This window comes from Stegostoma tigrinum, chromosome 13 (genome assembly GCF_030684315.1).
Source record: "Stegostoma tigrinum isolate sSteTig4 chromosome 13, sSteTig4.hap1, whole genome shotgun sequence".
Taxonomy (NCBI): Eukaryota; Metazoa; Chordata; class Chondrichthyes; order Orectolobiformes; family Stegostomatidae; genus Stegostoma; species Stegostoma tigrinum.
Genome location: NC_081366.1, coordinates 48,072,068 through 48,098,973, shown reverse-complemented (window position 1 = coordinate 48,098,973; position 26,906 = coordinate 48,072,068). Strand labels below are relative to the sequence as shown.

At 36.2% G+C, this 26,906-nt stretch overlaps 1 protein-coding gene across 1 annotated transcript in view; it reads right to left on the bottom strand.

Moving 5' to 3' along the window:
• arhgef37 (Rho guanine nucleotide exchange factor (GEF) 37) overlaps positions 1-26,681 on the bottom strand; it is a 411,845-nt gene extending 385,164 nt beyond the window's left edge. The window contains exon 1 of the mRNA XM_048543924.2: positions 26,527-26,681. The gene's annotated coding sequence lies outside the window, so the exon portion shown is untranslated. The remainder of the gene's footprint in view (positions 1-26,526) is intronic.
• Positions 26,682-26,906: the final 225 nt, after the last annotated feature.

The window sequence follows — 26,906 nt, the reverse complement described above, 5'->3', positions numbered from 1 at the left end:
CCTCACATCCATTACCCTCTACTTCTCCATGATAGAGATTGCTGGTTTGGAATGTGCTGTCAAAGAGACTGCTGAGTTACAGAAAATCACTAGAACCAGCAAACCCTTTATTCATTGCTCTCAAGCCCAACTGCCAATTTATCAACAATCCATCGATTTGTTTCCTTCTCCAGAAATATATTTAATTTTCTCTTGATGTGAATTTACTCATTACCTTATTTTGAAATCTTATTAATATCTATTCTTGCTTTTAAATTCCCTACTTTTAATTTGTTTCTCTCTTAATTTGAACCTTTAACTTTTAAAACAATACTTGGCCATCTGTTCGGAAAGAGACCTGCTGTTGTAGAAAATAATCCAAAAAGTTCTAGATACAGTATTGAAATCAATTTGGTACCATGAAGCAATCAGAATGGAAGGGGATGGGGTGTGTGTGTGTGGGGTGGGGGGGGGAGGGCGGTGTGGGTGCACGGAATGAAGAGAACTGCAGACGCCGGCGAGTCCGAGAAAACAAAGTGTGGAGCTAGATGAACACAGCAGCCCAAGCAGCATCTTAGGAGCACAAAAGCTTACATTTCAGACCTGGACCCTTCATCAGAAAGAAGTTGTCTTGGTTATTAACACTATTGTATATGCATTCATTGACGGTAATTCTTCAACTCTGTCACTGTGAGCTGTGCTCATTATCATGCATTATAATAGCAGAATCTGATTGTTAACAATTTCCTTAAAATCCTAAACTATTTCCTCTTCAACCTGATATGTTACATTGGTTGGACAGCCTGTTTGTGATGGAGAGTAATGTCAACAGTGTGGATTCAATTCCTGCATTAGCTGAGGTTACCACGGAGGACTTTTCTTCTCAACCTTTCGCTTCACCTCAGGCATGGTGACACTCGGGTTAAACCAATACCAGTCATCCCTGTCTAATGAGACAGCAGCCCTATCCAATTTATTACCACAACATCTCCTCCTTTAAATATATTAGTTTTTGCTGGTCAAGTTTACCTTATCAGCTTTTGAAACACTTGTTATAAAAAAGTTGTCCATGTCACACAGTCATCCTGCTTAGACTGTACTAGGAATTTAAGTAGTGTGCTACTCTGACGGTATAGCTTTTACACAAGATCAGAGATTAAACTGGTGCCCACTTGAAAGTATCAGGATAAGGGCATGATAAATGTAGTATTTTATAAACAACTGTCAGAATGTTGTGGCAGATCAGATTTTAATATCTCTTAGTCATGTAAATGAACAACTTGATTATTCACTGTTGTACTTTTCACTTGCTATTACTTGGCCACTGAATGCTGGTGCTCATTAAGTAAACAGTTGATAAAAAGCAGTCATTATAAATGGCGTTTATGAACATAGTGTCCTGGAAAGAGACAAAGTTATACTGTTTCATCACATTGTTACATTTGTAATAGTATTGTAAGCATATATTTTATTAATTCATTCAATCAATGTCTAATTGTATTTCATTCAATTCTTTTGATGTTTAAAATGTTGTTCCGCATCTAATTAAAAGATTTTTAAATTATCTATTTGGAGGTATTTCAACTGCAATTTATTCAGAAAACACATTGGGGTGTGTGTGTGGTTTGGGGGGTGGGGGGAGCGGAATGAAGAGAACTGCAGATGCTGGCGAATCCGAGAAAACAAAGTGTGGAGCTAGATGAACACAGCAGGCCAAGCAGCATCTCGGGAGCACAAAAGCTTACATTTCGGACCTGGACCCTTCTTCATAACTGGCAGGGTGTATATCAGATGGTTAATCCCTTGTTGTATGGTAAGGGCAGGTGAAATTATCTGTACAAATTTGAACACTTTTAATTTCAAGCATTTTGTGTAGGATTATAATGTTACAATTACGATACAATCATACAAGTGTTCAAAATTATAGGTGTGTGTCAGGAAAGTAGAATAAATAGCTTCCTTTATTAAAGAGTGTTCTATGTTATCACAATGTGAGCAATTTATGTCTGCAAATTTACTACAAGGGACACACTGATGGCTTTGTTATATATTGCATAACGAGCACTAACATTTTGTTTCTCAATAGCATGTAAATTGAGAAAATAATGTTTTGTACTATGTCATCTGAATGTACCACTTCTACATATTTCACAAAAATGTCATAAGTGTCATGTATTCCCATTATCAAAATCTGTCATGGTTTATTCAAGGTAGAAAAATAGTAATTATGACAAGAATCTCAGGAGATCCATTGTTTACCAGGCAGCAATGCTCAGCAGTCTGGTGCTTCTTTTTGTTTTGGAAATTTGGATAATCTACAGCATGCACTTCAACACAGAGAGAAGTACCACCAATTGTGACTTCACAGGATCATTCAAATTCAGTCACCAAAATAAAAAGTGGTCCAAGAGCAGTGTCCTCTCACAAGATAAATTGACCAGCTGCTAATCTTCAGCTTCCCTGGACAGTTGATGTAGTCCATTTGGCTCTCACCTGATTTCTGAACCAACTGTTCAACTTGGAAATTAGCCACAGCAGGAGATACCCAGACAAGCAGCAGAAGTGCTTTAGTGATATCTTTCAAGCTATCCCCAAGTAGGTGAAATATCCCCACCAATTCACTGGAGACCCTGGTGTGTGAGCAGCCAAACTGGAGAAGACTCTATCATGAAGGCACCAATTACATTAAACCTTTGATGGGAATATGCAAAGGCAAAGTCAAAATGGCAAAGGAAATGCACAAACCTCCAAACAACCCATCTACTCCACACTTGAAGCTTCTGTGTAAAATTGACAGAGTCTGCAGATCACATTTTGGAGTTATCAGCCAGTTCAGTAAACTGGAGGGGAAGCAAGCCATGTTGGACCCTGAGGGTCTGCCTAGGGAGATGATTGCTAGAATACATCATTTGATGACTATGCTAAAAGGACATTAAAACAAACAGTTCTTTTGCCTAACAAAAGCCTGAAACAAGTCATATATGGACATCGTTGCATATCAGAGTGTTAATGCATCTATGGGTAGAAAGATTCAGATGAAGCATTTAAAAACAAGCTATTGATTGTTTCTTCAAATACCAGAAGAAATGTAGTTTGTTTATGTAATTTTGTAATTATGTTTTCATGTATGAAAAGCAAAGAAATGCAACCTACAAATTCTATTTATGTTGAACTTTTAAGAGACATGCATGGTCTTTATTGAGGATGTTTGTGGAGGCTGTGGGACTCAGGATTTATAAACCCCGTGCAGTGAGAGGAAACAGCAGCTGTCAGTGAAGCCCAGTCTTTGTCATATACAAACCCAGACATAGTAAATTTCAGCACCAAGAAAGGAAATGCTTTGCTCTTCGACTGCCCAAGAGTTCATGTTATTCTTAATTCCAGTCTCCCATTCCAGTCCTCTTTACTGCTTTCCCATAGTTCACATGTGTATTCTGTTTATAAAACTGGGGCTGGGATATGTCATTGCCATTGGTGCGATTATAACAGTACGTGGATAGACTCCACACAAGTAATTGGAGATAATGTTTAAAACTATTAAAATAAAGCTTGCTATTAAATAAACTTTTATTACAGAAAACATTCGATTAGATATTGGAAATGTGACAAAACACTCAATACATTTTGTGTACTTTATTGCTACATTTAAAAGTAGCTTACACCTGTTTAAGAAGTAAATTAAAATGTTGCAAGTTTATAAGAAGGCCAAAATGTAATATACAATTAAAATTTTATGTCTATGAGAATGGACTATGTACTTCGTTATATTTACATTTGAATTATTGTGAAGATGAGAAAAACAAAGCTCATTACTCTGTTTTAGTATCAGTTCAACCAACAGCATTCTATTACTGAGAAAAAGTAACCTTTATTCTGTCAATGTTGCAATGTCATCATCAATGTACAAACTACATTGAAAGTATTTGAATTTATTGACAAGATTGGCATTGGATGTTAATGATAAAAAGGTGAGCTTGCAGTTTCTTGTAAAAAAAAAACTTAGCATAATGAAATACTTTCAAGTTTGAATTCTAGACTTTTCAGATCACAGTGACATTAACATTCTGTCAGTGATCAGAATTCCAGATTCTCTATATTTTTGGAAAGATTGATTCTTGTTTGAAAGTACATCTTTAAGCTTGGAAAAACTGTGGTATCTAATTGTCCACCAGTTACTGTGAAGTTCCCTTATAATTAAATGCAATTATCTCCGATAACTAGGAATGACTTTTCCCTGTTTCTCACAGGAAACCTTTCAATGTTTTGGGCACGGTCAGTGCAAACCATTTGGACACACCTAACTTGTTTATTACGTGTCATTATATCCAAAGTGGATACAGACTTATTGTAAATGCAACATGTCTTGATGAGCATTATTAAATGCTTTAGTTACTCTCTTATTTTTAATAAAATGTCTGCTATATCTGAGGTATATATTGCTGATATGCCGTTGTTTCGTAAAGCTCTTCCAGTAACATTCATTGAGCAATACATAAGCTTGAATATAATTTTAAAGTTCACCAAAGGCCGTGTAGATAAAGGAAGCCCTTTGTTATTGAGTAAGGTAAAGCTTTATTTGAGTGAATATGAATGATACATGAGCAATTAAGCTGAAGGATTTTTTAAACTAAAATTTCCAGTTTTCTGATCAATTTCAATTTTATTTAAATAAATAAAGTCAGAAATATTACTGCCCATATTAAATAATTATAATATCCTACCAGTGCTATATTATTTGTTGGGAAGCTGCATTATACTTTTCATAAGTAGATCTTTTAAAAATACTTCTAAAAAATATTCCAGCTACCCAAAATGTTACCTAATGACTTAATTTATAGTTGAATTACAAAAAGTAAGCAACATGAATTTTCAACTGGGGAATCTGCAGACATCATCACATTTCTAGGATTGAAATCACCAAAACTTTGTAGAACTTCATTGTTTGTTTATTTAGCACAGAGAATTACATGCTTTATGTGAAGTATTAAATCTTGTTGTTCATGAGTCTCATAAACTGCAACATTGTGTTTTGCTTAAAATCACTTTATGTGTTGCTCTGTTTGCCAATATCAATTGTCTCTAGAGCTCTTAGTTCCTAAAGAGACAGCTCAAAAATGTTGAGATGGTGAATGGCCAAAGTTCATTTGTGTTGCAAGCAATTTAAAATCTTAATTAACAATTGAGATAAAATTTCTATAGCTTTTTTTCACAAAGTTAATGGCAAAATATCTGCAGGTGGAAGGTAACTCCTTCCTATTTATTTTTCTCCTTATTGACTCATTAGTCATGCACCTATGAGGGATGGGATCTTGAATCTACATTTTACTTTTTAAAGATTGAAACCGTAGTCGCTCACCTTTTTTAAAAAAACATAATCCCACACTTGGGGATAAAAGTGTTTGAGACTACTATGCTCAAGTAAGGCCAAGGGCATAGATATGCTTTTCTTTATTTAAGCTTATCAAGTACAGCAAGACTAAAGGATTAATTTCATTAAGGTGTAACACATTACCTGCTACGACTTTGAATTTTAACATCTTATGTTATATTCATATAGGTAAGGAGTAAAGGATGTAAATACAAAAATTTGGATCAAACCTTTATTTACAGAAATACAAATTACACACCATGTAACCCCCAACAACAACACATTCAGCCTGATCCCCTAAGTATGAGTGCTCCAAATCTCTAGTTAATGGCCACTAGCTGAATACAAGTAAACAAAATGATATGCAGTTAATATAGGGAGATAACACTCTAAGAGTTACAACGTGATTAATGAGCAATAGTTATATACTTCTACATCCGCAGCACTGAAGGTTCTTGTGGCGCAGTGATAATGTCCCTGCATCTGGGTTCAAGGTCGTCTGTGCCACAACACGCCTGTACAGAATGATTCAAAATGCTTACATTTGCAGCATTTTTTTAGATTATCTATTATTTCTTGAGGCAGGTTTGGACATGATCATGGATAAAGTCTGCTGGCTGAATTTAGGAGATTGGATGGAACAGCAGGATCTTTTGGTCTTGCATCTCAGAGAGAGAGAGAGAGATACGTCCCACTGCAAGTGACTGCAGAGTGAATGAGGAATGTTTGTTTTTTACTTTGTCAATAAATCAATGACAACTGCACTTCAATAACCAAAATTGTTTAATGTTATTGAGTCAATTTTTGTTTATTCGGAGCTACAAGGTTGGAGCATCAGCACTTTTCATCAACTACATTAATTCACCTAATGCTTGTATGAAACTTGTCAATTACAAGCGAGATAAACGTGAAGTGTTTCGAACAAACATGCTACATCATTCATAACTCTGCTGGATAATTAAGGGGACATCAACAGCTCACCATCTGTGAGAAGGTGTTTATTGATTCTTGTCATTCTTGTATGTATTTTTGTTTATTTTATGGCATTTATCATTTTGTAAGTTCTCAACAGCCATATGCTGTTACCAACAGCTAAGCAAAATCTACTGCTTATTAGATTGACTTTTAATGTTACAAAATGACTTCAGAGCAGGCAAATTAGTCTTTGCAACCACACATGCTGTTAATATGATTCACTCTGCATTATTGTAACATACGTGTGCAACACAGCTGAGGATTTGCTTGTGACATTACAGTTACGCAGGAAAATTAATCTTTGCAATTTGTGACAGGATCAAAATGGTAATCAGCAGTAGATTTAAATGTGTCAGGGAAATATATTCAGGGCTGGAAATGAATTCTTAGTAGGGGAGAAGAATTAATTTAAGACAAAAGAGCTAGAACTAGATATTATTTTGTCTCAAGCAGAACTAAACCCAAGACTAAAGCCTGAGCAGTTACTCCAGTAATCATATTATGCAAGACACAAAAGCTCAAAGAAATTGTCATGGAATATGCTTGTCCACAGGTTTGAGGCACATTTGAATTTGTGACTTTGAATTAAACTTTCTTATCATTATATACAATGTCATCTAATTTCATTGTTATAAAACTGATGAATATAGTAGAACACTACAGTTTTTTTTAAAAATCAGGGATTCACCTTAACAAAAATTGAAGTTTTATGATTATGAAAGTAGTTGAACAGAGCTAAGTGGAAAGTTTCTTATAATAAGTTTGTTCCAATAGTTCAGAGTGACATTTTGACTTAGTAGTGACTTGCCCATTGCTACATCAAGAAGTGAGGGATTTGCACCCCACTCTGGGCAAACCAGAGTGAAGATTAAAATATCAACTCTAACATAGAAATTGACCAATGTTAAGATGGAATAATTAATACAGCGGGGCATACCCATTTTGGTTTGCAGGTCTCAATTTAGACAGAATGGCAAGTAGGGATTGGATAATTGGCTCTGAATAATCCCTCACAAGTTGTAACGGCACTTTAGCTTTCTCTGTGGTTTATGTTGGAGAAGTTACTCCAAATAAAATAGCCAGGAAGAAGGTAATATGGAAAGCCAAATCAATTATTCTTTTCTGTTGAATGGCGCAAGAATTCTCCTAGCTAAGGTTTACATTAGCATTTGCCCTAGGGCACAACATGAGGATTTTGTAACAGCAGATTATTGCACAGAGATTCAACTGTCAACATTTACAACCATTGAAGGTAGCTGGTAATAACAATAATTAGTCAAAAAGTTGCAGTATAACTAATTTGTGTTGGCAGGTTTGAAAGTATAATTTTCTAATTATTTGATCTGCGATTTGCCAGTTGGACGTATGCAAATATTCCTTACTCGTTTTATATAAGTGAATTAAACAACCTGATTAAAATATTATAATCTGACTTTACATCAAGAAAAACTAAAGTTTAATTAAGTTTCTTTTCTTCCAGAAAAATTAATTTTGTTTTAAACAGCAGAGATAATAGCATTGTTTGGTCATAACTGTGGATTGTACTACTTTCAGTGGGTTTCTATGCGAGTTTTAACCTTCTGCTTAGTTTGCTGGTTTGTCCATGAAGCTTTCTGGGTAACTGCACAAAAAAAACTATTTGGTGGTATAGTAGAAACATGAATGTATAGTTTAAACTTAGACAATTTTATAAGTTGTCACAATCTAATAGAATAAATTTTAATTAAAGGACAAAAGCGATGGATAATGTATTACAGTATAAACTAATTGATGAGAAGGAATGTTTTCAGTTCTATGACATTTTCTTAAAAGGAAGTATTGCCTACAAAACCAGATAAGTAGTTTCTTGCTGAAAAGCATTTTGAGCAGTCAGAAATTGGGGAAGTAAGTTGAACCATTAAATAGCAAATAGATGTATCAGAAACACATATTCCAAGAAGACTCCAGGTTATTATATAAAATACATATTCAGAACTATTTCTTAATAGTTATTATACAACTTACATTGCATTCCATGAAGGCAACATTTTTCTACGGAACCAGTGTTCTCTACTAGTCAGACACTAAGTACTCTACATAGCTACAAATCTAAATTGCTTTTTGACTACTTTAGATTTTCAGCATCCTCGGCTACGCACGAAGGTTATTAACAGTACTGCAGAATGCTCTAAATCTTAAATTTCCTGTGCAGCTCTGTAATTTTCAACATATCACACCTGTGACATGTTTTATTTTATAAAAGTTCCAGCACTGAATACGATAAAATCAAATTTTAAGCCAACAATTTATGTTCAGAGGCCCTTTTTTTTTCTTTTACTGTGTTACTTATTGAATTCATTTACCAGTTTCCTAACCAGAGTCAATATGCCAATTTAAAACATACAAGCTGGGAATTTATACTGAAATTTCGTCTGTTAAATTCCAATTGTATGTATGGCACACAGCTAATATGCGGTGTAATCCAAATGTACTATATCGAGTTTTGATCCCTGATAAACAAATTCCTTTTCATTTACCGATTCTTTCCAAGCTTCAGTTTGACTTCCTTAAATAGGAATTATATTGGCAGTCTTTTAATATACAATCTGCTTGTAAGTTACATTTTTGGATAACAAGACTGTGAAGTGCATGGATGTTTATATATTCCTGATAGGTAACAAATAAATATTTAATTCTCTTTCATGTTCCTTGCATCAGGGTTGAAAACACTTACTGCTCGGTTTATTGGGGCGCATAATGAATGATAATTATTTTGAAAGTTGTACAAAAAGCAATAAAAAAAGTCTGGTTCTGATATCAAGTATGAATATTGATGATCTCATACAAAGTCTAATGTTAACTAAAAATACCATTACTTTTTCCATTCCCTGAAAGAAAATCAATTCCATATATGGTAAAAGTCAGCTTCCAGTAACTGTGATTCAGAGTGCCTTAATCATGTTATTGGAAATATGCCAAAAGATCTGAGGAATTTGTGGTTTTTGCTGGGATAAATTAGAATACCATGACTTGTAAAGGGTATAACATGTTAAACTTAAGCTCAGCCTGACTTTGAAAAGTTTCTCTGCAAGAGGTCAAAATGATATCTTTGCTTTGGGCATTTTTTTTTTCCATTTAAGCTCTCTAACGGTTTCTGAGGGGTGTTAGGAATGGATTCATTCGAGAACTTCCCTGCATTTGGAACTGGCATTTGGAACTGGAAACAAAAATCCAAACTTATACTGGCGATGCTGTGCTTATCATTAGAATACTTTTTAAGGGGTCAAGAAATCACCGGGGTAACTCTTGACCTTGAGCTATTGTATAAAGCAGGATGAAAATGAATCAGCACTTTTCAAAATCAGGAATCGTGTTAATGAGCTGCCAACTTGCTCTAAAATGAGTGACATTATCATGCAAAATTGGTCTGTCTCACCAAGTCAAATACAACATGTCTGTGGTAATGATTCTTTAGTGCTAATTACACAATAATGGAATGATGGAAAAGGTGAAACGTTTGTTAATAAAACTGTGAAGTGTTAAAAACGGATTAGGGAGAACACAAACGCATTTTACACTTATGTGAGGAATAAGAGAATGGTCAAACAAAGAGTAGGGCCGATCAGGGATAGCATAGGGAATTTGTGTATGGAGTCTGAGGAGGTAGGGGAAGGCCTAAATGAGTTTTTTGCTTCTGTCTTTACGAAAGAAACGAACTTTGTAGTGAATGAAACCTTTGAAGAGCAGGTGTGCATGCTGGAATGGATAGAGATAGAGAAAGTTGATGTACTGAAAATTTTGTCAAACATTAAGATTGACAAGTCGCCAGATTTGTCCTCAGCTGCTTTGGGAAACGAGAAATGCAATTGCTTCGCCACTCTCGAAGATCTTTGCATTCTCGCTCTCCACTGGAGTCGTAGCTGAGGACTGGAGAGAGGCAAATGTAATTCCTCTCTTCAAGAAAGGAAATAGGGAAATCCCCGGCAATTACAGACCAGTAAGTCTCACGTCTGTCGTCTGCAAGGTGTTAGAAAGGATTCGGAGGGATAGGATTTATGACCATCTGGAAGAGCATGGCTTGATTAAATGTAGTCAACACGGCTTTTTGAGGGGCAGGTCATGCCTCACAAACCTTATTGAGTTCTTTGAGGATGTGACTAGAAATGTTGATGAGGGTCGAGCTGTGGATGTGGTGTATATGGACTTCAGCAAGGCATTTGATAAGGTTCCCCATGGTAGGCTTATTCAGAAGGTCAGGAGGAATGGGATACAGGAGAACTTAGCTGTCTGGATACAGAATTGGCTGGCCAACAGAAGACAGCGTGTGGTAGTAGAGGAAAATATTCTGCCTGGAAGTCAGTGGTGAGTGGTGTTCCACAGGGCTCTGTCCTTGGGCCTCTACTGTTTGTAATTTTTATTAATGACTTGGATGAGGAGATTGAAGGATGGGTCAGCAATTTTGCAGACGACACGAAGGTTGGAGGTGTCGTTGACAGTGTAGAGGGCTGTTGTAGGCTGCAGTGGGACATTGACAGGATGCAGAGATGGGCTGAGAGGCGGCAGATGGAGTTCAACCTGGATAAATGTGAGGTGATGCATTTTGGAAGGTCGAATTTGAAAGCTGAGTACAGGATTAAGGATAGGATTCTTGGCAGTGTGGAGGAACAGAGGGATCTTGGAGTGCAGATACATAGATTCTTTAAAATGGCCACCCAAGTGGACAGGGTTGTTAAGAAAGCATATGGTGTTTTGGCTTTCATTAACAGGGGGATTGAGTTTAAGAGTCGTGAGATCTTGTTGCAGCTCTATAAAACTTTGGTTAGACTGCACTTGGAATACTGCGTCCAGTTCTGGTCGCCCTATTATAGGAAAGATGTGGATGCTTTGGAGAGGGTTCAGAGGAGGTTTACCAGGATGCTGCCTGGACTGGAGGGCTTATCTTATGAGGAGAGGTTGACTGAGCTCAGACTTTTTTCATTGGAGAAAAGGAGGAGGAGACGGGACCTAATTGAGGTATTCAAGATAACGAGAGGCATTGATAGAGTTGATAGCCAGAGACTATTTCCCAGGGCAGAAAAGGCTAACATGAGGGGTCATAGTTTTAAGCTGGTTGGAGGAAAGTATAGAGGGGATGTCAGAGGCGGGTTCTTTACACAGAGAGTTGTGAGAGCATGGAATGTGTTGCCAGCAGCTGTTGTGGAAGCAAGGTCATTGGGGACATTTAAGAGACTGCTAGACATGCATATGGTCACAGAAATTTGAGGCTGCATGCATGAGGATCAATGGTCGGCACAACATCGTGGGCTGAAGGGCCTGTTCTGTGCTGTACTGTTCTATGTTCTATGTTCTATGTTCTATTATAAAATGGCCAGGTTTGGAAAGACCAACTTAATGAGCATGCAAACATCCAAATCTGGAGCAGGAGTAGGCCATTCAGCCCCTTGAGCCTGTTCCACCATTCAATTAGCTCATGCATTCTCTGATTGTGGCCATAACTCCACACTCTGACCTACCCCCAATAACATTTAACCACCTTATTGTCAAAACACTGCCTACATCTGCCTTAAAAATATTTAATGTTACTATCTCCACCACTCTCAGGGCAAGAGAAGCCCAAGGATTCTGGTGAAGGGTCTTGGCCCAAAACGTCAGTTTTCCTGCTCCTAAGATGCCGCTTGGCCTGCTGTGTTCATCCAGCTCCACACTTTGTTATCCTGTGATTGTTGCTTGGTATGCTTTGTGTTCATGAAAACCAAAAAAACGGCAGTTGTTGTAAATCAGGAACAAAAACAAAGCGCTGGAAAAGCTCAGCAGGTCTGGCAGCATCTGTGAGGAGGTAACAGAGTTAACATTTTGGGTCTCGGTTCTGAGGAAGGGTCACTGGACCCGAAACGTTAATTCTGTTTTCGCCTCCACAGATGCTGCCAGACCTGCCGAGCTTTTCCAGCAGCTCTGTTTTTGTTTGTGCTATTTAGTTTATTTGACTTAGTTTGGTTGGTTTTCAAAGAACTCAAAAAGCCAACAAACGGTAAAGTTTGATTCAGAAAACATCACTAAAGCTCCAGTAACTGGGGACCCTTGTGGGAGGCCCAGCAAGAAATGAATTTTTTTTGAAAAACAGTAAGTCATGAAGCACCAACATTGGATGTAGCTGGTGGGAAAAGCACACTTCTGATACAGGGATATGTTATCAAAGTCAAAAATAAAGTAGTCAAGATTTAAATATCAACAAATCTTGACTAAGAACTAGCATCAATAATTCTAACTATGAAACTGTCTAATTGTTACAGAAGCCAACCCAGTTCACTGCTGTCTTTCAGGAAAAGAAATCTGCTGTCTTTATCTACGGTGGCAGGTAAAGCTGCCACAATCCTACTTGAACTACAGCTGCTCTCTCATTACAGTGAGAGAACTAGTTTAACCTGAGGGTCATCACACCTCAGGTGAGGGGAGAGGCTGGAAAGAAGAGTCCTTCATGGTAACCTCAGCTGGTGTAGGAATTAAACCAAAGCTATTGGTATCATTCTGCATTGCGAGCCAGCAAACTGAGCTAACTGACCCATCTAGTGTGGTATGTATCTTCATTCCAGACCTGCAGTATTGCAGTTGTCTCTTAATCCTCTGAAAAGGACCAGCACAATATTCAGTTGTGTAGGAATAGGCAATAAATAGGGCGGCACGGTGGCTCAGTGGTTAGCACTGCAGCCTCACGGCACCAGGGACCCGGGTTCGATTCCAGCCTCGGACGGCTGTCTGTGTGGAGTTTGCACATTCTCCCCGTGTCTGCGTGGGTTTCCTCCGGGTGCTCCAGTTTCCTCCCACAGTCCACAGATGTGCAGGTTAGGTGGATTGGCCATGCTAAATTGCCCATAGTGTTCAGGGTGTGTGGGTTATAGGGGGATGGGTCTGGGTGGGATGCTTCAAGGGATGGTGTGGACTTGTTGGGCCAAAAGGCCTGTTTTCACACTGTAGGTAATCTAATCTAATCTAAAAAATGCTGGCCCACAGTGACACCCATTCTTATGACCGAACAAAAAAAAGTCGATATGCTAATCAACAAAAAGTGCTACTTATGACAATGATGTTTCCATTTGGGAATTGTAAACTTTAGCCTTAATATTCAAACCCTCTTGAGTTCAACAAATGTAATCCAGTGGTATATAAAGCAAAGCTGCAGACCATGAATAACCATCAGCTCTGTTTATGATGTTCTGTACATAAAAAGACGACTGAAGAGAAAATATGAGGTTCAAATGACAGTTACTAATGGATGAGCAGCAGTGGAGAATGAACAATACTTTTTGGTACAGGGTGGAATTCTAGCATACTAATTACCACCATGAGCTATGCAGGGAAATTCAAGGGCCTGCTTTCATGGGGAGATGAACACAACGTAATATGGCAGCCAGAAGTTCTGCCATGAAGTACTGGATGACATTAAGATTCTAAGAGCTAAGAGTAGAATATATTTTGCGGAGATGTGGAATATCATAGGAGTGACTGACACTGATAGCAATGCCATCGTGTAAACATCCAGCCATCTCTAGTGCACTTCAGCAAAAGTCCATCTGGTTCGGATGCAGACCACTAGAATTAGATATAGAAACAGGTAATGGTTCTTCTAATCCCATGCACGTTAGCGATTGGCTACATAATTATGTATAAATTCTATTCCATCAGATTAGTACCTAAGTCATTGTTTACGCTCAGATATGCAACATGAAGATCAAATAATACTTTAGGAGAAATCCACCAGGAAGACATATTAAATGCATATTAAATAAATATAAAATAAACTTAATTCTATTCATAGATAATGGGAACTGCAGATGCTGGAGAATCCAAAATAACAAAGTGAACACAGCAGGCCAAGCAGCATCTCATCTCTGATGAAGGGTCTAGGCCCGAAACGTCAGTTTTTGTGTTCCTGAGATGCTGCTTGGCCTGCTGTATTCATCCAGCTACACACTTTGTTATTTTTAATTCTATTCATCACTTTTAATATATCTTATGGTAATTCGTGCATTGTTAGGAAAATAAAATGTCAAATGTCCAGAGTACAAAATATCTAAATCTGTAATGTTCCATTATGGAAGTTTGAAAAATGTCTGTGGCTTGAAGATTGGCTGTGATTTCAGGTCACATTGTTTAGATATAACCCCTTGGTGGGCATGTGTTGTTTCCCAATCTTGACCGCTATGTTTTGATAATCTCTATGAGGAATTGTGCATCCTTTATCTCTCCATTTTCCTAGCTACCCCATTTCCCGTTCCTCTTGCATCACAACAATATAGCTACCAATGGCAAATATATTCACACTATTGGATAAAAACTGCCATAGTTTCATTCTAAAATATTTCCTTCCTCAACCTGGTTGAAAAATTTCAGCACTTATTATTTTTTCTTTGTTACTCTTGTTGTAAAAGTTATGATTTGTATTTTCTTATTCACTAATATTCATAAGCTCCTAAAAGGAAGAACTCATAGGAAAGCCATTGGCCTTCATTAATTAAAATTTGCTCGACTTGTGTGTGAACCCATGATCTACATATATATACACTCAAAGAATAACAAAAGTAAGGTTAAAGTAAGACTACAAGGAACTGAGAGAACTGAAAAAAAGTTCACAAAATACCTCTTGCTTTCTAGATAGGTTCTTGCTTAATAAACGAATAAAGGGCTTCAGGGAGAAGTCAAGGGAATGGGCTTAAGAAACCTATCAGCTATGATCATGTATCACGGCAGACTCCACGGGCTGAATGGCTAAATATCTGCTCCTATATCTTACGATCTTATAATTATTAATGTTCTAAGAGCAATACTGAGTAATATTTGAATATGTAATTGTAACCCAGGAAGGATAATTTCAGGAAGTTATTCTCTTAGAAACTGATTATATAAATACATACGAAAGAAATGAAAATTATAGTTAATAAGGAATAAGGGCTGTTTATTTAAGCATATATCATCAAAGGGTCCCTGCTTACCAACAGAAAGAGATGACACGATCCCAGCATTTCAGCAAAGATTTGCATCTCAGTCAATGGTTCCCCTCATGTTCAGTATTAGAATATTTTTCTAGCCACAGATTCACTCAATGGCCAATTACAAGGAGAAATTAAATGAAAAAGTACCACAAACCAGATGGTTTTAATCTTGCTGAGCTAAATTGCTTTGATGAACTTGAAGGTCAACTATCTGGAATGTAGCTGTTCATTTTCTGCTAAGTAGAAAAACAGAACAGTATATTTTTTCACTGAACATGGGTTAATATCGTGCAATTCTTTCTGTCAACTGAAAAGATTTTAACTTATGTTCTAAAACATATGTTTAGAAAAGGCTAAATCTGTTGTATTGCAAAATTACAGACATACAATAAGCATTGTTATTCACAATTTAATCCATTGGCAGCTGCTTTAGTTTTCATGCGTGGTAAGTATTCAAAGGTTTTTTAAAAAAATCTTCCTAGAACAAAAAGACATAAATGATATGATACGTCCATATATCAACATGTTGCCAGCAGAAATTCAACATACATCTCACTGTTTTGTAAAGATTGAATTTTTTTTTGAAGGAAGGATCTGACAAAGGCTGATACAGGTTACTAATATACTGCACACCAGTTGATTGTTGCTAAGGTCCAATGATTGTAATTTTGAATAGCGTATCAGTTTCAGTCTAATAATTTCAGCTATGAACGGTTACTCGAACTCAAAGTCTTATCTGTAACATAAGATGGAATCTACATGAAGTAATTAGATTTGCAGCTGGAAAGCAGTACACTCATGAAAAAAGTGACAAATGTAGGTAGGCATTCCTTTGCAGTACACTTACTAGTATAAGAAATTGTTTTTTTTTCAATAAACCGTACAAAAGTTGTTAGGATTTACATTTCATCCAGTACTTTTCTGAACTACAATATAAAGCATATTTGTAAAGTGATTACTTTGTTGAGAAAATCAGTTATCAATTTAAAAAAAAGCAAATGTTGAATAGATCAATTGGAGAAAGTTACATACGTTAAAGTGCATGCTAATAGAGTTATGTAATTCCATGAATAGACAAATAGCTTGAGAGGGAAATTAAGAATAAGTGGGTTTTTTTTGGTTTGTCAGATGCAAGCTATTGTAGTTGGTACTTATTTTCTTATTGATTTATAAAACACTGATTTGGACATACATTTGAAAGCAGAGACATTTGAAGTTTGCTGACAGTTTTTAATTAAGGAGAATGATGGAATAAAAAAATTGAAAGACTTAGATTTACACTGCACCTTTCACAATCATAAGATGCCCCAAAACTGTTCACAATCAAGAAAGTACGTCTGAAGCTCAAATGTAGAAAAAAATGACAGCCAATTTGTGCAAAACAAACTCCCACATATAGCAAAATGATAATAACCAGATAATCCACCTTTGATAAATATTGGAAAGAACATCAGAGATAATTTCTCTTTTCTTTGAAATTGTCCTATGGAATCTTTTGTGTACAAAACCAGATGAACCATTGTTTAAAATCTCATGCAAAAGACAGCACCTTCAGTAGGGCTGTGAGCTTTGATTTCTTTTGCTCAAGTCTTATAGTAGGACTTCAGTGAGATGTGCGAGTATAATGGTATGGTCACTGAACAAATAACAGAACTCCAGGCAAATATTCTGAGGACATGAGTTTGAATCCCACAAATGCAGTGAAATTTGAATTCAATGAAAATCTGGAATTATAAGATCACCTAATGGCAATCATGTAACCTCTGTCAATTGTTGTGAAACCTCTCTGGCTCAGTAGTGGCCATTCGAGAAGGAAAGCTGTCATTCTTGCCCGGTCTGGCCAACATGTGATCCAGACCCATAGGAATTTGCTTGACTCTTCCCTGCCCTCTCTGCAATTATCAAAGAGTATTTGGTATTTGCCTGCCCAGTGACACCCACATCTCATGAACAAATGAGAAAGGTAAAACTATATGACTTTCTGATTTAGAATTAATATGCTACCAATTGAGATATATAAGCAAGTAGATAGGAGATCACAGACAGATATAGACAAGGTAGGAGGGTGGGCAAATAGATTGGTGAAGTAGACAATTATGAAGTTAGACTAAAAAAAGGGAATGCATTACAAATGAGTCAATTTTTTAATAGAGTGGTGAAAACTTGGGATGCAGACTTGACTAAAAGCCAGGAATACTGGTAGACAATGGTCATGAAAAGAGAGATTATGGATTTTTCAATGTATGAACATCAAATAGATTCACAATGATGCAATACAGAATTTATTAATTTGGAGCGTTGTGTGTAGTTCTAAATCCCATTACAAGGAATATATTTGAAACATGGAAATGTTACAGAAAAACTTAACTGGAACAACAGCAGGAATAAGATGGTATTGCTTGGATGAGAAACTAGATGTGAGACTTTTTACCTATGGAATAGAATAGATTAAGGAAACCTATTTGAATTCTTCAAGATTAGATAAGTATTTGATAGGATAAATTGTGAAAGATTGTTTCTATTTTTTGAAGAATCAAAATTAAGAGGACTTAGAAATAATTCTCATCTTAAGACAATGAAAGAAGAAGTTGGACATTTTCATTCAAAGTGTTATTTAAAACAAATGAATACATTACGACAACAGGGTTTTGAAGCCATAAGTTAAAATGTTACTGGATGAACATTTGAAAAGGAAATATATACATATTGTTCCTGAGCAAGATCCTCAATTAAAACTATGATTTGTCCAGGTGCCTTATGTTGTCAAAGTTCCAATTTTTCAGATGATGTATCTATCATGCATGAAAGATATTTTAGATTTCTAATATACATTTTGGAAGTATCAGCATCAGAGCAGAGGGATAATTAACTTCACCACATGACTTGAATAGATAGACAGTTGGAATATTTTATTCAAAGACTTTTGTTATGTCTAACTTAACCACCATCACTTGTCAAAAACAAAAATTAATTATAAACAATGGGTCCAGGTAAAAGAGCCTGAAAGAGAACAATTGTAGAAGAATTGTAAAAATTAAAAGTATATAAACTTGCAAGATTCCTTAATTGTTTAAATCTACAAAGCAATGCATGTCTGACATCTTTGCCTTTTAAAAAAACAAATCAACGATATCTACACAATTTACCTAAACAGAATGAATTAATTTTTAGAGTCAACTAACCACAAATAGCTGTAATTAGACTCTGAGGGTGAATCAACAAACCATGTCTGAGATTTAGACTGCTTCAAAAGTTCCTTTAACCCTTCAGTGGACACATCTAGACTTGATTAAAATGTCTTTACTGCTGGTAGAATTATCACCAAATGTACTCTAAAAGATTCTCAATTTAATGGAGTCTGCCACAGTGGGAAACATTCTGGCTGGGCCCATGATTGTGGGCAAAAGTGGCAGTCCTATGGCAGCCAAACCTTCCCTGATTAAATCAGAGCATGCCAGGGGTTGACAGAGAATTAGCGGTCGTGCTGGCAGCATACAGCCAGTTATACTACTGGAAGAGCCAACTGACATCTATAATCAGAGAGTCTGGCCATTGAGAACTATTCCCTGCTTTTTCTTCCAACTCCACTGTCCAACCTGCGAACCTCACTGTACAACACGATCCTGCCTTCTAGCACCTTTGATTAGGTATTCCCTGAGTGATCCTGTTCCTTTGGTGGGCACATTACCACCAGCAGCTACCATGACCACTACTAGTGGTATGTGGAGTTATGGTCCATACTGGCAGGTCTCTGAAAACAAGACATTAACCTCTGGGCCCTCTATCACAGGGAAGGCCTAAAGGTGATTACTTAAATACTTGAGAAACATTCCAATCTGTTGAGTCTCCATCTCACAACAAGTGTTTCCTAATGCCTCTTTGACTGTTGGACAAGACACCCACTGGCATCAGAGTTTCTCAGACATGTCATACTTAAGGGAGCTGTTTTTAATTTGCTTCATATGACGTAAATTGAAAAGTAGTTTGTGCTGCAGTTATTACTTTTCAGAAAGTGTCTATAGACTGAAGGTCAGAATTAATCCAGGGTTCAGTTGGATGTACATCACTTGTAGTTTATATGTTGTGGTCCAATGATGTACGTTACACCATGGGTGTAATTTTGAAGCTCAATCAAGTGAGTTTGCATTTATATACTCCTCCCATTTGTAAGCAGTCCCTAAAATTCTGGTGGAGACAGGGCTCACTGGTTAGCACTGCTGCCTCATAGCGCCAGGGACCTGGGTTTGATTCTACCCTCGTGCAACTGTCTGTGTGGAGTTTGCATGTTCTCCCAGTTTCTGCATGAGTGTCCTCCGGGTGCTCCAGTTTCCTCCCATGGTCTAAAGATGTGCAGGCTAGGTGGATTGGCCATGCTAAATTGCCCATAGTGTTCAGGAATGTGTAGACTGGGTGGGTTCTAGGGGAATGGATCTGGGTGGGATGGTCTGTGAGTTAGTGTGGACTAGTTGGGCCAAAGGGCTTGTTTCCACACTGTAGGGATTCTATGATGACCATACACAAGACAATCATGTGCAGTTTGCCCATTTGAAAAGTACCCAACAGCAAGGTTGCCTTCCCCCACAAGCTCCATTTGTAAGCCAGCTCTGTGAGGGTGCCAGCCAATTTCACATCCTCCCAAAGTATGCTAATGAGTTTAAAATGTTTTAGACAGTATAACAACGAGAAGGCATGCAGAGGGTATGTCACCAGTTGCCCCCATATGCTCTGCTTCAACTAATCAATCAAAATGAATACAATTTCCGATAGTTAAAATTATTATGATACTGCAAATATTGATTTGAAAGTAGCACTGCTAAAAGTAAGCCTAATTAGATCACTAAAAAACTCAGGAACAGATAACTTAAGATTTCATGTGTATTTCTTACCTGATGGAAGGGCTGCAGCAGAAATTTTAATCTAATTATTCTGTACAAATGCTAAATGAGTTATTAAGTGCCTCCATCATTTAGAGATTTTTGCTTTTTATTTGAATTATTTGGTGGAGTGAACAGAAATACTTTATACTGACTGCTTTGTGTCATAACTCTGAATAAGCAGTTATTAATGTTTTTGTGCATGTTGAGGGTTCACATTTTGATAGAAACAAGGAGCCAATAAGACAGCTAGAACTTTGGTGACATTATAAGAATAAAATTTAAGTTTCAAACATTGATTTCATGCTATTTGCCTGAATGTAATTTAATCATTCTTTTCATTCACAAAGCAGTTTCCATTGAAGTGGAGCTGAACCTGCTATGCTTCAATAAAACCTGTTTTCTATAACTTGTATCAATTTCTCACATCAGATTTCTAATGGAATTTATTCTAAATGGTGAAATAGACAGGAGGGGAAGCTAAAAGATTTACATTTTAATTGGTTTGCAAATCACTTTGTATAAATCTGTAATGGAATATATGCAGTACTGTTATGGAGATTTTCGTATAATGGTGTTCTTTTAAAACAAAAGCATATAAGGGATGTGATTTCCCTTCAGGAAGCCCCATTTTACAGAACATGTTGTAACATTTTATGTGAAGGAATTTTACTGCAGTTTAAGGTTAATTGTTCCTTTGCATGCAACCTTGCGGTAAAAAACAGAAAGGAAGTCTGCATGGAGAGAACTTCATAAAGTACAGAGTTCCTGGCTGATACTGTATTTTCAAATTAGCTTAGGTGGAATAACATTGTACTTGGACAATGTCAGTGGGCTGACGTTGGGTAATAACAGAGTAAAATGTCACAACTGATATTGTATTGATTAATGTTGTGAGACAATTATGTTCCAGACCAGGTGCATAGACCTTTAAACATGTCTCTTAACATTAGCCATGAAATATTATCAAGGATTCAACAACTTGAAACACAGAGTTTTAATCATAGATTTTGTTTCAGTTTTGGTATAACACTGAACTTCTTGATTAAATAACGATTGTTGTTTCTCATTGGCATTAAGGATGTAGTTATGGGAATAATTAAATTATTCACAGCAACAGCCTTGTTATTCAGCGCTGTGGAAGATGAGCAACTTAAGGATACTTTTGACATTTAATGGTTTAATACTGGTTATAATAAAAGATTGAATATATTTCTGACAGATCATTGTGCAGATCATAAACTAGCTCCTAAGATGCTGCTTGGCCTGCTGTGTTCATCCAGCTCTATACTTTGTTATCTTAGATTTATTCTGATATTGTTTGTGGAAGCATTATCATTTAGAAAAAAGTACCTGAAAACTAAGACAAAAAATACATGAAATAAATCATTCCAGTAATTGAACATTTAACAAAGCCCAGTTTGAAAGTAAATCTCAAGATAGATAAGTTTCAATTTAATGTGAATAAGAAGTATTTTTTAAACATATAAAAAATATTTTCACAAAAGAACATACTTTAGAGCCATTGATAACTGAAAGGTGTGACGTGTAATTCTACAACTGATATGTTAAAAAAAGTACAGGATGGTTTTCAGCAATAGAAATTTAGATGATAATTATATGTTTTAAATGCAACATTAACATTTGCAAGAGGCCAAAAGACATTGCTCCTTATGACGAGGATTTATAGAGTTGTAGCTTTTACCTGATGCTAGTAAATTATAATTCTTTAATACCAATTCCTTTTTCACTGAATTGTCCCAAAATATTATAGAGAATTTCTTTGTACACATTCTAAAAATCACTTAATCTGTTCTTTTCAATAATGTTGATTGATGCTGGTTCTCCTTTATTCATTAGTAGCAATTCACATTCTGGGATAAATTATATTGAAGATGTCAGAATACAATGCAAGATTGGTAAGACTATCAATTTGCAATTCAATCAGAGGCAATCATTCAAACGTCATTATTTGCCTGGACAGAGACCACAGAAGACATTATAATTGTGCTCTTTCCTCTCCTAAACCCGACAGTTACCTTTCCAATATCATTCAAATCTTCTTGTTCCTTTGCCATTCATCCTGACTACCACCAAAATTCGGAATGGAAAGTTCTACTTTTGTTTGTATGTTTAATAAAATAAATATGTTCCAAGTATAAAACATTTTTAACCTAATTCAGTTGATTAACTTAAAAATTTAATGAAGATACTAAAAAAGAATCTTCAATAACCTTGGTGATTAAATGTTCCACTTGTTAAATTGTAAATTAAAGTTGTTTGTCAAACCATGTTAAGTGTGATTATCTACGCATAAACATATTACTCATTTTCCATGAGAAATAAACCGTTTTTCGACCAACGTTTTACTTTTAAAGGGTGAGAGAATGAAAGCATGTTATTTTGCTGGTTTTGTCCAGTGTTATCTTTGATATTGACAAAGAAAAATAAACTCAATTGAGATATCAAAAAATGGCAATATGTCGAATTAGTACTAATTCATTACAATGGATTTGGAAAAATGCAAATAAATCTCTACTCAAAACGTTGTCAAACTTACAGGTTCAGATAAAAACAAAACTACTGTTTAAATCTGGCCATTGCCTTTTAAGGTATAACTTGTCATCTGATCTGCTATATTCATCCAGACAGGAATCAGCTTAAATCTGGAGGAGGCCACTTCAGTCTCCCAGCACATTTCCTGCTTTCACAACACAGTGTTCTTTGGAATTTAGCTCATTTTCCACTAAAGTTACCAATTTAGCATGCAAATAAGTCTGTTTTGTTTAAAGCTATGTTAAATACATCTATTTTCTGCATGGGCAACATATAATGTTGAGATTACAGGATGAAAATAAAAATTTAAAGCTTGCAGAACTGTATTTAAAATCTACCTCAAACACCATCTGGCTTTAAGGGCTGAATAAAATGTTTCCTGATGGAAAAGCATCAGGAGGTAAAGATCAGGGGCCCCATTGTTTAATCTTCTTTGACCGTTCCTTACAAAATAGCATTTTTTTTGTTGATGCAGATTAGAAGTTTCATAAAATATTTTTGTATCAATGCTCCAAGCATACATAATAGGATGGTAGTGTGCTCCCTCCTAAAGTTTCACAAATATTATTTTATATATCTTCAGCTGTCATAACATTACCAAGTAGCTTGTTAATGGGGTGTGCAACCTTTTAATGCTGGCGCCACTGTCAATGATGTGGCATGGTAAAAGCTGTTATATTTTGCTTATTTAAAATGATCCAGTGCATAAAATAATCAAACAGCTGCAGCCAACACCATACCCACCTCCAAATTGAACTTAGTACTTGTAATGAATGATATTGAATAAAAGTTAAACAACTTAAAGTACATATGTTAGTATGAAACCTCTGTCATTTTGATTTTATAATTTAAATTGATGTTTCTCCAGTTTATCTAGTGAGTTGCATAGCCATGCAGACCAGATCAAATTCCACTTTCATCCCCTCTGTAATGAGTTAGCTGTTGAAATGCATAGACCTCACACCCCTGAATTAGGAAAGACAACGGGGAATGCTTGCCATCATGGACATATTCTTTAACAAGGTGTTGAATCTTTTGGCAGATGGACAAAGTTAAAACAGTTGGCATGAAAAACAAAGTTAATTTGAATTAGAGATAACAAGAACTGCAGATGCTGGAGAATCCGAGATAACAAAGTATAGAACTGGATGAACACTGCAGGCCAAGCAGCATCTTAGGAGCACAAAAGCTGACGTTTTGGGCCTAGACCCTTCGTCAGAAAATTAATTTGAAATAGGATTGATTCAACCAAAAAGTGCCCATCATAGTTTGCAAATAGATATTATACAGTAAATGTATTGACATCAAACTCAAATCAGCTGCTCTCTTCAGTGGAGGAAATTTGTTTGCTTAGCTTAAAATCTAAAGCACAATAAAAGCAGAGATACATAGTTTGCCTTTTCCATGAGTTACAAAGAAATAACTAAAACTCATTTTTGACATTAGAAGTACCTGATAACAAAAAAGTTTAACAGTTGGAATGAAAGTGAAAAATTTTACATAAAACACACATATAATAGTATCTCTTCTTTTTTTTCTTTCTGCAGTATTCTTACAGTCATTTGAAAAGGTGAGTGAACATAATGATTTTCTGTCGTGAGCAGTAGGCTGAACATTCCTAATTTGTTATCTCCACGAGGTCAAATGTTTGTCATTGTGATAGTTTCACCTCTGTTTCAATGGAATATGAGGTGAAACTAGTCACAGAACAGAACGCTAAAGCCCTGTGCCAGATAAGTATGATAATAAGTGCCTTTGCTTTAGTTTGGGCAGTCTAGAACTGGGGGCCACAGGCTCAGTATAAGACATGAGATATCAGGACTGTGATGTTATTATTTTCAGCAGAAAAATGTGGTCAATTTTTGGAATTCTCCATCACAAAGAGGTGTGGATGCTAAAATATTGAGCATGTTCGAGGCAAAGGCAATATGTTTTTGGATACTAAAGAGATGAAAGGATCTGAAGACAGCGCAGAAGTGCATCATTTAGGTAGAAAGTCAGTATGATCATATCAAATGTTCAAATGGGCTCAAAGGGCCAAATAAGACAGTAAGAACTGCTGATGCTGCAGTCAGAGATAACACATTGTGCAGCTGGAGAAACACAAGAGGCCAGGCAGATTCAGAGGAGCAGGAAAGTTAATGTTTCGGGTCAGGACACTTCTTCAGAAATGGGGCCATTTCTGAAGAAGGGTCCCAACCCGAAACATCAGCTTTTTGATGCTGCCTGGCCTGCTGTGTTCTTCCAACTGCTCCACACTGTGTTATCAAAGGGCCAAATGATCCACACGGAGTACTCCTATTGCTCATGATCCTGTTCTATGCTACTTGGCTACACTTCTTTATCTTTTTGAGTTTGTTTTGAATCCCAGTGCATTGATTTAGTTTTGAAAATATTTCCATGCTGAATTTGGAATATTTTTTGTTGTTGCCATTAAGAAAGGGAGCTGAGAACTATTAATTCATTGTGCATTACGGCCATGCCAGATGACTAAAAAAAGACACCTTAGCAATGCAGAGCTAACTGCAAATCTAAAAACTTAACCCCCACAACCTTGGTAACATTTCCAATATCCATCTGTTCCATCACAGCACCTTCGGGACAAAAATGGGAAACAGAGGCAGCAGAAGAATGCATGACTTCATTACTAAGAGGATTAGAGTGCAAGAATTTGTGGAGAGTTTTATCACTTACTTTGAATGATAAATTTGTTTTAGGTACACAGCAGTGCAATAGTGAGAATTCCTCAGGCAGTGCATTCATTTGTGGTACATTGCACAATCTCAGTTATCCTTCATTTCAAAGCCCATATTAAGTATATTCTAGAATCTGGTCCTCCTTGAACTCTGTGATTTGCAGAAATTTAACTGACATTTCAGTTAAGGATCTACAAGTACAAATATTTGTGCAACTATAGTTATTTTGTATAATTGGAGGAGATGTTTCCATACAGTTCTTAATTAGTTGTTGAATTGCTTTTGTTTTGATAGCACCCTAAAATGTTTAACCATTGGTAATAAACACCAAAATAATAATTCTGTATTAATTTTAGCAGTCAGTAAATTTGACCTGACACAATCACATATCACAATTATTAAACAATAAATTACCTTGTCTACGTATTTTAAACAAAATGAGAAAAAAATTTTCTATGCCTTGGCCAAAAGTCAAAATTATTTTTGCAGACAGCTGGAACCATCTGGAATTAGTATTCTGTTCCAGAGACAACCATTGCTGTGTATTACATTCTGCGTTAACATAAAATGTTGCATATATCAGGGTGTCTACAGATGCTATTTAAACCAAAAACATTTTGAAAACTTGCAGGCACTTTTAGTGTTGTAAACTTATTTATTCGTAGAAAACTCTGCATGGATTTAAATTTAAACCAGATAACTAAAGCTATGCATTAATTTATGGAATAATTTTCCTAGTTAGTTCTGAAAAGCACTTTTACATTTTGCAAATGATGCATGCAACAGATGGAAGTCATCAGAGAATTTTTTTGACTATCAAATGTTAAAGCAGAGGAAAATATGACTCCATTTTGGCTAGAAAGTAAAGCTGTAATGGGAACTTATATATAGGATTAGAAAAGAGCAAAATTCTTAAATGTCATAGGCAAATTATAAAATTGCATCATTCTGCTGAAACAGCAAAGATACTCTTTTTTTGACAACAAAAATTGGTTTAAAATTCTTAACAGTATTTATATGGTGTAGAAATTACTTGAATTAAAATCTAAATTTAAGTGTAAACAGTTTTCAGATTAGGCAGTTCTGTAATTAAGGGCATTAACTGTACATACCTCTATTGCCACTCCTCGACTGTTGAGTCACACCTGTTGGAAATGGACGGAGCTTCAATTTTTTCTTCCTAAATATAAATACAGTCACTGAGGATCAGAGCTACATCTCTGGAATTTTATAAATTATGAGGGTCTTTTGAATACTCTCTGTACTGCTTCCTTTGGAAAACCCTTTTCTTTTACCTTATATGAACTGAAAAAGAGGCACTGCAGCTGCATGCCACAACTGACAGATCCTTGAATGAATCCTATTGGTCACAGTAAGTCATATGAACCCCGCTGTGACCTGTGGCAGTTGAGCACAGAACTTGCTTTACCCACTAAGGAAGCCGTATTTGGCAATTTTCATATTTCTTCTAAATTTGGAGTTTTTCAACGAT